This window comes from Anabrus simplex, chromosome 6, assembly GCF_040414725.1.
Source record: "Anabrus simplex isolate iqAnaSimp1 chromosome 6, ASM4041472v1, whole genome shotgun sequence".
In the NCBI taxonomy this organism is placed as follows: Eukaryota; Metazoa; Arthropoda; class Insecta; order Orthoptera; family Tettigoniidae; genus Anabrus; species Anabrus simplex.
In genome coordinates, this window is record NC_090270.1 from 188,530,152 (window position 1) to 188,543,160 (window position 13,009).

Genomic DNA, 13,009 nt, shown 5'->3' on the forward strand with positions numbered 1-13,009 from the left:
TATACTTGTAATCGCCATGACAACTTTGGTTACGATGGGGCTTGTATTTTGGTATCTAACAAACTACAATTTTTTTCGATACCTTTGCATTATAGAATCGCGGGTACACAGGTGGTCGCCATTGTGGCTGATAACGTACATTTAATGTCTGTCTATTGTCCACCAAACATCCAAGGCACATATTCGAATTGGGCAATTTTTTTCTCGAAACTTCCGCACCCCTTTATCCTCGGGGGTGATCTAAACGGTCATCATCAGAGCTGGGGATGCGAGGTCTCGTGTCCTAAAGGGAGTAAAATAGCTAAAATAGCGGCCTTATATCATTTACGCATTTTGAATGACGGCTCACCTACTCGAGTGCTGTCAATTTAACCATCTGTACTAGCGATCTGGCACACAGAATTGACTGGGAGGTAGTCAAGGACACTCGTGTGATCATTTCCCCATCTTTATTGGATTTTCTGATAGTCAGCCTGCCGCTCTCCCCCGCTTAAAGTGACTAGGCGCATGTTCCTCTTCAATACACACCAGTTTCAACAGTTTTTGTCTCAAAAGTTATCTGTATTTGACGGTCAACAGATGCCGTAAGATACCTTCACAGCAATTCTCACTGAATATTTAGATCTATACCTTCCGAAACAGCCACATTTCCGACCCAAAACTATTCATTATGCTCGCTGGTGGGATACTGAGTGTGCGGCTTTAATAACAAAACGGAAGGCAGCAATTCGCTCCTTCCGCCGTTTTGGAACGTTCCAAGCGTACTTACATTATAAAGTACTTATTGCCCAAACTAAAAATATTTTTAACGACAAACGCCGCCTGGTTTGGAAATCCTTCATTTTCTTTCTCAATAGAGTGTCATCGTCCAAACATATTTGGCGAGCAGTTGCCGGCCTATCCAACCGTCTTATTAGTACTCCATCTGCTGTACACTGCAACATGGAGGCCTTTTACGCTTCTTTCACCAACTTACTCCGGATTTTGTAGCCCCTTCATCCTAGCTCCAATAAATTTTCTTCGCTTATTAGCCCAGTTGATATCCAAGAATTAAATCTGGCCATCAATACATCTCACACTTCGATCCCCGGACGGGATGATATCTCGTATTCAGTACTAAAGCATCTCCCCGCTTTGGCTGGCCAGAAATTACTGCAGATATTCAATCGTTGCCTCGAGTCGGCTCAAGTCCCTTCCACCTGGAGCGATTTTTATTTGGTCCCCCTGCTCAAACTCGGGAAAAACCCTGTACTTCCCGACAGTTATAGGGGCATATACCTGGGGCAATGCCTTCGAAAGATTTTCCAAAAAATTCTTCTTGAAAAACTAAAATGGTCTCTAGACTTTTATAATTGGCTGCCCAAATATCAATTTCCCTTCCTACCAGATCGCTCTGCCACTGATGCCATTAACCTCTTGGTAACTGACATCAACCTCGCACGCTGTCGGAAAGAACCCTTACTGGCTATCTTTTTTGATTATGTGGAGCTTATGATAATGTTGACCTACAAGTGCTTTTCCAAAAACTGCTCCATTATAACTTCCCGCCCCTTTTCGTTAATCTTCTCTTGAACATGCCGATGCACAGAACGCTTCAATTAAACATTTTCCTAATATTTAGGCACATATGACGTCTACGGGCCTCCCTCAAGAGGACGTTCTCAGTCCCATTTTATTTACACTCTGTTCGATGTCCCTCGAGAAAAATTATAACTCGCAGTGCTCGCATGATACAATTCGCCGATGATCGAGTGATATACACTGACTGACAGAGCAAATGCAACACCAAGAAGGAGTGGTCAGAACTTTATGCCAATTGCAGGGTAGACTGACGTCACTGAGGTATGCTCATGATGTGAAATGCGCCGCTGTGCTGCGCACGTAGCGAACGATAAATGGGACACGGCGTTGGCGAATGGCCCACTTCGTACCGTGATTTCTCAGCTGACAGTCATTGTAGAACGTGTTGTCGTGTGCCACAGGACACGTGTATAGCTAAGAATGCCAGGCCGCCGTCAACGGAGGCATTTCCAGCAGACAGACGACTTTACGAGGGGTACGGTGATCGGGCTGAGAAGGGCAGGTTGGTCGCTTCGTCAAATCGCAGCCGATACCCATAGGGATGTGTCCACGGTGCAGCGCCTGTGGCGAAGATGGTTGGCGCAGGGACATGTGGCACGTGCCAGGGGTCCAGGCGCAGCCCGAGTGACGTCAGCACGCGAGGATCGGCGCATCCGCCGCCAAGCGGTGGCAGCCCCGCACGCCACGTCAACCGCCATTCTTCAGCATGTGCAAGACACCCTGGCTGTTCCAATATCGACCAGAACAATTTCCCGTCGATTGGTTGAAGGAGGCCTGCACTCCCGGTGTCCGCTCAGAAGACTACCATTGACTCCACAGCATAGACGTGCACGCCTGGCATGGTGCCGGGCTAGAGCGACTTGAATGAGGGAATGGCGGAACGTCGTGTTCTCCGATGAGTCACGCTTCTGTTCTGTCAGTGATAGTCACCGCAGACGAGTGTGGCGCCGGCGTGGAGAAAGGTCAAATCCGGCAGTAACTGTGGAGCGCCCTACCGCTAGACAACGCGGCATCATGGTTTGGGGCGCTATTGCGTATGATTCCACGTCACCTCTAGTGAGTATTCAAGGCACGTTAAATGCCCACCCCTACGTTCAGCATGTGCTGCGGCCGGTGGCACTCCCGTACCTTCAGGGGCTGCCCAATGCTCTGTTTCAGCAGGATAATGCCCGCCCACACACTGCTCGCATCTCCCAACAGGCTCTACGAGGTGTACAGATGCTTCCGTGGCCAGCGTACTCTCCGGATCTCTCACCAATCGAACACGTGTGGGATCTCATTGGACGCCGTTTGCAAACTCTGCCCCAGCCTCGTACGGACGACCAACTGTGGCAAATGGTTGACAGAGAATGGAGAACCATCCCTCAGGACACCATCCGCACTCTTATTGACTCTGTACCTCGACGTGTTTCTGCGTGCATCGCCGCTCGCGGTGGTTCTACATCCTACTGAGTCGATGCCGTGCGCATTGTGTAACCTGCATATCGGTTTGAAATAAACATCAATTATTCGTCCGTGCCGACTCTGTTTTTTCCCCAACTTTCATCCCTTTCGAACCGCTCCTTCTTGGTGTTGCATTTGCTCTGTCAGTCAGTGTATCTTAGTATCCCATCACTTGAAGCTATTTACATGTCACTACATACGACGCTTATTGATTTTGCTACTTGGCTTCACGATCATCAATTAGAAGCGGCTTATGATAAATGTCGAGCGGCTCTTTTCCCTTGGTCCCAGCGTACTGCTCACCCGCCTATACGATTTCAAGGTTTTTCGATCCCAATCGTCCAGTCGACTAAATATCTAGGTATTTACCTCGACAGGAAATTATTATGGCACGTTAAACATTTTGTGGGTAAGTCTCTTCCAAAAAAACTCTATTTTTTGCCCTACGACAGAGATCTGGGTGTTGGATCTCAACACTATGCCCTGTTATATCGCAATATTATTCGTTCAACCTTGGATTATGACTCGGGTTTCAACGACGCGGCGGCCAAGCAAAAGCTTGCTCAACTGGATTCGCTTCAGGTACAATTTAGTAAACTTTGTATTGGGGCTCTGCAATCGTCCCCCAACAATGCAAATTTGGTCGAGGGCGTGGAATTTCCCTTGCATCTGAGGAGAAAATTGCTTGCCTCCACGTTTATTCTACGGACACTCTCTCTTACCTCTCACCCAATCCTCCCTAAATTATCATTAACTAGTACGATACTATCAAGATAGAGGTATCCCACTATGTCGTTACCCAGCACTTGCCTGGGCTTATAACTCTTTTAGTTCCCTTCGCACTTCTATTAATCGTACCCCGTCCACAGCTAATTCCATTCTTCCATATCAAGCAATCTATTATATCCCTGCTCTGATTTTACCAGCATTAGGTAATTCTCAACCCTTTCGCCCGGCCCGGACACACGGGGCTAGGAAATATGTCCGTCTAACTTTGTCCCAGGATGTTCATTCTCTTTCACCAACATTCTATACTGACGGGTCAAAAACTCACACCCCTCCAGGTGTGGGGGCGGCCTTTTTCTCACCCGAGTTAGACATTTCCAAACAATTTTCACTTCCATCGGAGACAACTATTTTTAAGTCGGAGGCTTTTGCAATCCGTTAAGCCTTACTATACCGGTACATCAAGTATTCGCATCTAGATAGTGCCTACAGTGAATTCGATTCCCTGAGTGTGCTCCAAGCCTTAAATAATCCCAGTGTACGGTCCAATTGGTATATTCAAAATCTTCGTAAAATCTGTTTCGATCTACACCGATTAGATAAAAGGATTCCCGTACTTTGGGTTCCGGGACATTCAAATATTACAGGTAATGAACAGGCGGATGCCTTGGCTCAGGCGGCAGCTCAAGATCAGGGTGTTGCGTACCATTTGGCATTACCCTTCACTGATTATTGGAGCAGTTGTCGAGAGAAGATAAGACAGTTATGGCAGGATGAGTGGAGCCACCCCTCGTGTCGTAGAGGACGGAGTTTGTTTACGATCCTTCCGAACGTCCCACGCTCTCCGTGGTTTACTAAACATTATTATACTAGACGTCACATGACTAATATTATCCGTTTGCAGCTAAATCATACGTGCACGCCTGATCAATTAATTCGTATGAAGTTGGTCGAGTCTAACCTCTGTAAATGTCGTACTTCGGTTGGTACAATTAATCATATTTTGTTTCAGTGTCCGTTGCTCGAAGTTAGTAGGCGTAAATGGTTACAGCCGTTTTTCCGGAAAGTATTCGCGTTACCCACCCAATTGTCATGTTGGATACTCAATTCGACGCCCATTACGGTCGTAGCTTTATCGAATTTCCTTTCTGACACCAACACTTTCCTTTAATTTCTGTCCCTTTGTCACTTCCCTATGTGTTGACCCGTTCATATGCATGTGGTTAGAAAGTCGCCAAGTACAAGTCGCTCTGGCGTGAAGCTTTGTACCTTGTGTCCTTGTGTTACTCCTGTGTGTTGTAGGTTAGTAGTTGAAGTCTTACCCTCCTTTTTAATTTAATCTCTTACGTTTTCGCCTCCTCCATACTTCGAGTTTTATTATAGTATGTGAGACAAGGTACACCGCTATCACTCGAAGCCCATCAAATTATCAAGACAAGATAAGACAATGACTACTCCCTTCTATCCCAAGCTTGTCGTTGCAAGATGCCTGGTTTGTTGTATGGCTATCACGTTCTCCTCTCTCATAAACATCCCATCTAGCACACTCTTGCTCCTCCGTTTTATTCAGATAACTTTGACTGTTTATTTTTCGTACTTTCTATCATTGTCTCCCCTGCATCATGTTTTTCTTCCACTATTTCGGGTTTTTCGTTGCATGGCCCTCCTCTTAAAAATTACGTGTTTCTCTCAGTGATCCTGGCCTCAATATACATGTTGCTGAACTATATCGTTTACCTGTTGAATTTTCTATTTACACTGCGGAAATCTTTGCTATTTGCAAAGCACTCCTGTATATTAAGCATCATTCTATACCCCAAGCTGCTATTTATACGGATTCTCTCAGCGCCCTCCAATCCTTAATATCCTCTCATTTCTCTTTCAATTGGTATTTGTATCATGTTAAAAGTCTTATTTATACCCTGCATCACTCTGGGGTTGTTCTCACCTTTATTTAGGTCCCTAGCCATAATGGCATCTATGGGTATGAACAAGCTGATTTGTTCGCTAAGCGAGCTGCTCGTGTGCTCGTGAAGGGAATTCCCAAATTCAACTTGCCATTCTTCTGCCCCATTTTTACCCTCTAGTTATGTACTTCAAAATTCTGCCTATCGTCAATGGCAAGAGGACTGGAACCATTCTGCCTCTTATAAAGATCGCTTTTACTACAATATCCAGCCTTTTATTCCTCCCCATCCTTGGTACTGTGACCATTTGCAAGCTTTTGAAAATATGAAATGAATAAACGGTGACTAAAATAAGTGTAAATACCAAGACTGGGCGCCACCTGTAAAACAATTACAGGAATATATAACTATGTAGAGCAATGAGTAACTCCCTCTCCCAAGGCGACGGTCATCAGGCTGACGAAGCTCGAAACTTACTTTATAACCTTACCTGTTCACCCCTGAAATTAGATTTGGGTAGCATGCCAGGTTCATCCATACTCTGATAAAAGATTCACTGCAGGTTTCCTTCTATGACTTTACTCCCAAAATAAATAAAAATGTATATAAATTACCTCAATAATCATCACTTGATGAGACCAACACCTGTTCGCCGTTTACAAAGGGCAAATATACAGACCACTAAAAACCACATACAAAAATAAATCATTTGACGAGACCAACTCGTGTTTGCCGTTTACAAGGCAAATTACAAACCACTAAAAAAACACCAATTTAAAAAAATCACTTAACGAGACCAACTCGTGTTTGCCGCTTATGAAGGCAAATTACAAACGTCTACAAACCACCAACATGAAGAAAGAAACATCACTTTACGAGACCAACTCGTGTTTGCCGTTTACAAGGCAAATTACAAACCATTAAAAAAAACACCAATTTAAAAAATCACTTCACGAGACCAACTCGTGTTTGCCGCTTATGAAGGCAAATTACAAACGTCTACAAACCACCAACATGAAGAAAGAAACATCACTTTACGAGACCAACTCGTGTTTGCCGTTTACAAGGCAAATTACAAACCACTAAAAAACACCAATTTAAAAAAATCACTTAACGAGACCAACTCGTGTTTGCCGCTTATAAAGGCAAATTACAAACAACTTCAAACCACCATAAAATAATTTTCACTATTTACATTTATCATACCTTCAGGTAAGGGTCGCACTGCACTCTACTGTTGCAGATCAAAAATCGTATTCTGGTAAAGAAAAATACGACTTTCTCTACGTACGCATGCAACCTTCTTTACGAAGAGCATCCCTAACCTTATTTACACACTTCTTCATCGACGTCTTGAGTCCTTCCCGACTGCCGCACAGGTTGGTGTAATGCCTCAGGTTTCTGCAACTGAAACTGGATACTCGGCCGACGATATCCTTGACCAAGAATCAGCTCTGTGCCCAACTACACATCCACTACCGAATCTCGATTCTGTACGCATCACTACATCCACTGTACATAATATCGTAGAAGAATTGTAGTCCAACTATTATACAGAGTTGGAGTTACCAATAAACACTTAAGTAGCGGCTTTGACCTAACAGCCACCAGAAACTCATTAGCATCAGCGATATATAGCGTGCTTACTCCAAAAACGATACTCAAAACAATACAACATTGTCTAGGACTATGCGCAAAGTAGCTCCCGCGCGCCGGTCCGAGTGAGAAACACACAGAATCAGAGACAGAAACACAATCAGAATCAGAATCAGAGTTCGAATCAGAATGACTTGCCTCTTTCTTTGTCTTTTTTTTTCGGGGGGGGGGGGCGAAGCCCGCTCCCCCCGCGTGACCAACGACTCAATCTACATGGCCTCCGACATGCTATTATTTCTAAGAAGAAGAAAGAGATAGCAGGGAAGAGTGGGAAGTGATACAAGGAGTATCTGCCGGTTTCCGAGTCAGACTCGCTACCACGGCAAAGTTTGTATTGGTTGGATAGTGTTAAGGTATGGTATTGAAGGGTCAGGGAAAAACCACATAGGCAGAAAGAAGAAAGAGCCTACATGTAAAACCTGACATCTTTTGATAGCACATGCAAGGATGTGGGCTGGAAAAAGACCAGAGGTTATGTTAGTTAGGAACAGGTAACATGCACAAACATAAACCAATTCCTTGCAATTTTTGTTATTATGGGGATCAGTCCTTCTTGTCACTGCCGGGTCGGCTCGGGTCTGCTAGCGTCTGGGCTTTGGGCCACAGGTTCGTCCCATTGTCCAGCAGCCAGCAGTCCCTGGTGCCAAGTCTCCTTTTGGAGAGGGGGGAATTAGAGCCAAGCCTTGCATGCAAGGGGCTATTTTCTTCCTCCTGTCGATGTCCCTCTATGCGGTGTTGTTTGAACACACTTGTCACTGCAGATCTAAAACTAAGATTATTAATAACATATGTATATACAAGTTCTCATTGGAGTGCCGGCTGTTTGCCTGGTCTCATGTCCAGCTTACAACCTAGATAGGAAAGAGATAGCAGATAGATATTAGTGCTGTTTATAGGGCGCGGGCTGGTGTTCCGCTCCCATGTCTCTGTAGGGGGGCGGGGGTGGATTGACACGTCCTTGGCCGTCTGGCTGCGTTGCCGTCGTCTTCTTAAGTTGTACTTTTTGTCAATCTTCCTCGCCTGGTCCCTGGGTCTAGGACAGCTGAAACATATTTACATATTTACATAGGTGTCTGCAGTGTGTGGGTGTATGTGGTATATAGGTGTCGGCTTGGCGGGAGTGGGTTGGCTATCGGCCCCTCGCCTACCCAACCCTGTGGCTGAACAGAATGTGCTTCGGTGTAGGATACTTTTTGTACAGATCAACGTCGTAGCGTCCGATCCCGCTTATTAACGGGTTGATCTTATTACTCCATGACTTTCTGTACATGTTTAGTGTCTGTTTACGTATTTGGTGCCTTATTGAGCTGACTTTCGCAATACTGCGTAGTTGGCGTATTGGCGTGTCGAAAGGGAGTCTGGTCGCTGCTCGTAGGCATTTATTTTGTATTAATTCCAGCTTATCCAGGTTCGTCATTGCAGTGAACCCCCACGCTGGGGCTGCGTACATGATTATTGGTCTGATTAAGGCCTTATACATGTTTATGGCTACTTCCGTTTTAATACTGGACTTTTTGTTCAGTATAGGATATAGTTGGTTAAGTCGTATGTGTGCTTTTCTTTGAATATCATCGATGTGGTGTAGCATGGTGAGCTTTCTGTCTAGGACTACTCCTAGGTATTTGACTTTGTCATGCCACACTATATCTTCGTTGAAAAGCTTTAGCGCTTTTATGTTGACTGGTTTTCGTGTGAGTCTGTTCTTCTTAGTGAACAGCACTGCTTGGCACTTGTCAACATTGACCTTGATGCGCCATTTCGTTAGCCAAGGCTCGAGAGTTCTTAGTGCTACTTGGAGCCTCTTTCGAGCGCACGCTAGTTGTGGATGTTGAACTGAGATAGCGGTGTCATCAGCGTAGAGGTGTGTGGTAGTGAGTTCTGTCGTAGGCATGTCGTTTGTATACAGGACGAAGAGGATTGGGCCGATAAGGGACCCTTGGGCTACGCCCGCTCTAATCCTGCGAGTACTTGACAGCGTGTTATGTACGTCTACTTTGAACTCTCGGCCCTCCAGATAAGATTTAATAAGTCTTATATAGCCTGGGTGGAATTCGTGGTCTATTAGTTTCGCTAGTAGGCCTTCGTGCCAGACTTTGTCAAATGCTTTCTGGATATCAAGGAAAACCGTTCCTGTGTCTCTTCGTTTGTTGAGACCTATGGTGGCTTGTTCTATGAATCGAGTGAGCAGTTGTGGGGCAGAATGTGCGTTCCTAAAGCCAAACTGCTCGTTGCGAATTATACCTTTTTCCTTGATATGCCCTATTAACCTTTTCAGTAGTATTTTCTCGAATACTTTACTGAGGGCGTCCAGAAGGCTGATGGGTCTGTAGTTGTTGGGGTCTGACTTGTCTTTGCCTGGTTTTCCAAATACGAGGATCCTAGCCCTTTTCCATTGTTCAGGGTAGTATTGTAGTCTGAACATTGCATTGAAGATGCTGGTAAGTAGTGTTAGGGCTTTGTGAGTTAATTTCTTAATTATTATGTTCTGGATCTCGTCTGGGCCTGGCGCCTTCTTGGAGTTAAGATGACCTATAATCCACTTAATTTCGTGTATATTTGTCCTCTTAACCTTCGGCTTAGGTGCGTTTTCAAGGAATTCTGCTACCTTTGCCTCAGTTTGCCTGATGAAGGCTGGGTCAGATGGTATTTCGTTTGGGGTGAAAGCCGCCTCTATGGAGTCCGCTATGATTTCGGCTTTGTCACGGTTCTCGTATACCGGGCCGTTAGGTCCCTTGATGGTAGGGATGTTGTGTGGTTCTCGCGTGAAGTGTCTCGCTAAGTTCCACACTGGCCTGGTGTTGGTGTCGAAAAGTTTGAGGTGGTTGTTCCACTTTTCCGACCTGTATTCGAGTAGTTGCTTTTGTATTTCCGTGTTTAGTTCGTTTTTCATCTCGCGGTCTTCGTCTCTGTGATGTCGAGCCCAGTTACGCCTGTGGCTGTTGCGTCTGCGTATTAACTCTTTTATGTGCGCTGGAATCTCGAAAAGAGGTGTTTCTCTGTGTTTGCTTAGCGGTATGCTCGCAGTTGTGGCTGTTTGAATTGCTTCTACGAGGGTTTTGACTGCTTCGTCAATTTGGGCTGTGCTGTCTATTTGCATGCCTTCGCTTCCCTGTAGGAGTGTGTCTAGCTTGCGTTCGAATTTGCCCCAGTTGGCTGCTTTATAGTTGAGCCGGCGTCTGGGGTTTTTCTCATATTCCTCTGGGTTCGCATCTAGTGTAAATATCACTGGTTGGTGCCTCGACCCCAGGTCGTTCACTACCTTAATGCTATGCCTTTGAGGAATATGTCGCAATAGGGCTATGTCAAGTATGTCGGATACGTGATCGTTCGGTGCTAGGAACGTGGGCTCACTGGGGGCCGTTACCACATAGTCCTGGGTTAGCATGTGGTCATACAGCCTTGTGCCTGCTGGGTTTGGTTTCAGGCATCCCCAGGTGGCGTGTTTCGAGTTTAAGTCCCCTCCTAGCACTGTGTTTCGATTTAGCCCTAGTACTGTTTCTATGTCTTGAGTGTTAAGGCTTGTCGGTCTGGAGTATGCTGCTATTACATTTATGAGTGTTCCTTGCACTGGTAGGGCTATTCCACATGCCTCTAGCGTGACCAGCTCTGGTATGTCTACCTCCATGTGCTTGATGTCCTTCCTTACCAGGACTGCCACTCCTCCAACTTTGTTAGCCTTATCGCTTCTGTGCATTTTGTAGCCTCTTATAGTGAACTTCCTCCCCGGAGGGAGGAAGGTCTCTGTTAGGAGAGCTACGTGTATTGAGTTCGCGGCTAGGAAGGCTTCGAGTTCATATTTCCTAGATCTGACGCCCTGGCAGTTCCATATTAGAACTCGAAGCTCCTGCGTGTTATTGTTATTATTATTATTATTATTATTATTATTATTATTATTATTATTATTATCTTCGTGGGGTTGTTCAGCCATCCGGGGTTAGGAGTTCGGAGATTGCATTAGCCAGGTCCCTTAGCCAGGGGTAGGGGAGCATGTTGGCCATCATAACCCCAGTGGTTATGGCTACCGTCAGGTTCAGGTTCGGAAAGAAGGTTTTCAGGATTTCTTCTATCCTTTCCCTGAACGCCTTTACTGCCATGTTCCCCGCTGGCTGTTGTGCCTGTAGCTGTGTTGTTGGTGAGATTGGTGTGGTGAGAGGTGAGGGCGAGGGGGGTGGTGGTGCGGATGCCGGCTGGCTATCGGCAGGTTCTCTGCGGGGGGTGGAGCTGGCCTGGGGTGGGCCTTCTAGTAGCTCGGGAAGTGCTGGCGTGGACTTAACCTGCCTTTGTTTGTTTTCTTGGGGCTGGGCCTTCTTGTTGTTCTTACTTGAGGTCTTAGCTCGGACGGTGGTGGGGGCTGGTTGGGCTGAGGGCCCGTGGTTTTGCTTGCCTACCGTCCGTACGGGCTTGAAATTTAAAATGCCTCCGCCTGATGGGCGCTGGTTGTCTGAAGGACCTTGCTTTTGGCCCTTTGTGCCTGACGGGCCTGCGAGACCTGAAGGGTCCTTTGTACCTGATGGGCCTGGGTTCTTCTTGCGTGAAGCGCCTGTGCCTGAGGGGCCTGCTTGGGCCTTAGGGTTGCCACGCTTATTACCCTTTGGCCCTTTGCCTTGATGGGCGGCTTCGTAGTCCTTGCGGCTAGGATAGTCTTTAAAGTTGGCCGCGTGTTTTCCCCCGCAGTTAGCGCACTTAGAGTACGCGGGGTCGTTGCCGTGGGGGCAGTCGCGGGACAAGTGGGAGGCGGCGCATCTGCGGCATCTGGGCTCCAGTCGGCACGCCGCCCCTGGATGGCCATGCCTCTGACACACTCCACATTGGGGGCCAGTGGCTGGGGGGCGGTATGGCTCGACCGACACCAGCATGTTCGCGAGCATCCGCATTTTCCGCAGATTGTCCGCGTCTGGGGTGTCCGCCACTGCAACTAGGAATAGGTTGCCCTTGGCTGGCCTATTCCCTGCCCGCATCCGCACAACGGAGAATGCGGGGATATCCTGAGCTTTCAATGCAAGCTGGATTTCGTCCGCATTACTTCCGTTAACGGGGGTCCTCACTACGAACCGCTTCATAGTGCTATTGGGCAATATTCTTACAAATGTAATATTCAGCCGTTTTAGCACCTCGATAGCGGTTTCGTAGCTCTCAAAGCTCGTCATGTGCAGCCGAATCGCTAAATGTGCGTCTACTCTCGGCCTAGAGAAATAATATTTTCTCTCTTCATGCGGCAGCTTTTTGAGGAGCTCCATTTCGAGTGTCTTGGTGTTGGTGGTGTATACCGTAAGGGGTGGGGGGTTGACCCCTTACGGGTGATCTGTTTCTTTTGTTGTGGTGGTGGAGGTGGGCTCTGACGAGTCTGCCTCTTGTGTGCGGAGTGCTGGGGTTGGGTTGAGCCGATAGATGTTTCGGTGCTACTATCGACTCGGGTACTTGGCTTATTTCTCCCGCCTGCCTGGGCCTTGCGGCTCAGGGGCTGGGTTACTTTTCCTTTCCCCTTTCCCTTCCCCCTCTTCCTCCCTTTTGCCTCCCTGAAGCCGTCACCCTGGTTTCCCGGCTGGGTGGCTGGGACCTCGGGTTCGGTCACCCCGTGCTGGCTGGGTCCCTCTCCCTCGGAGCTCTATGACTTGCCTCACACGCGTACACGCTTATATAGGCTTGCTACACGTGGTTATAGCGTCCTGGAAAGTTTATAGGTAGCAACGCTCCCA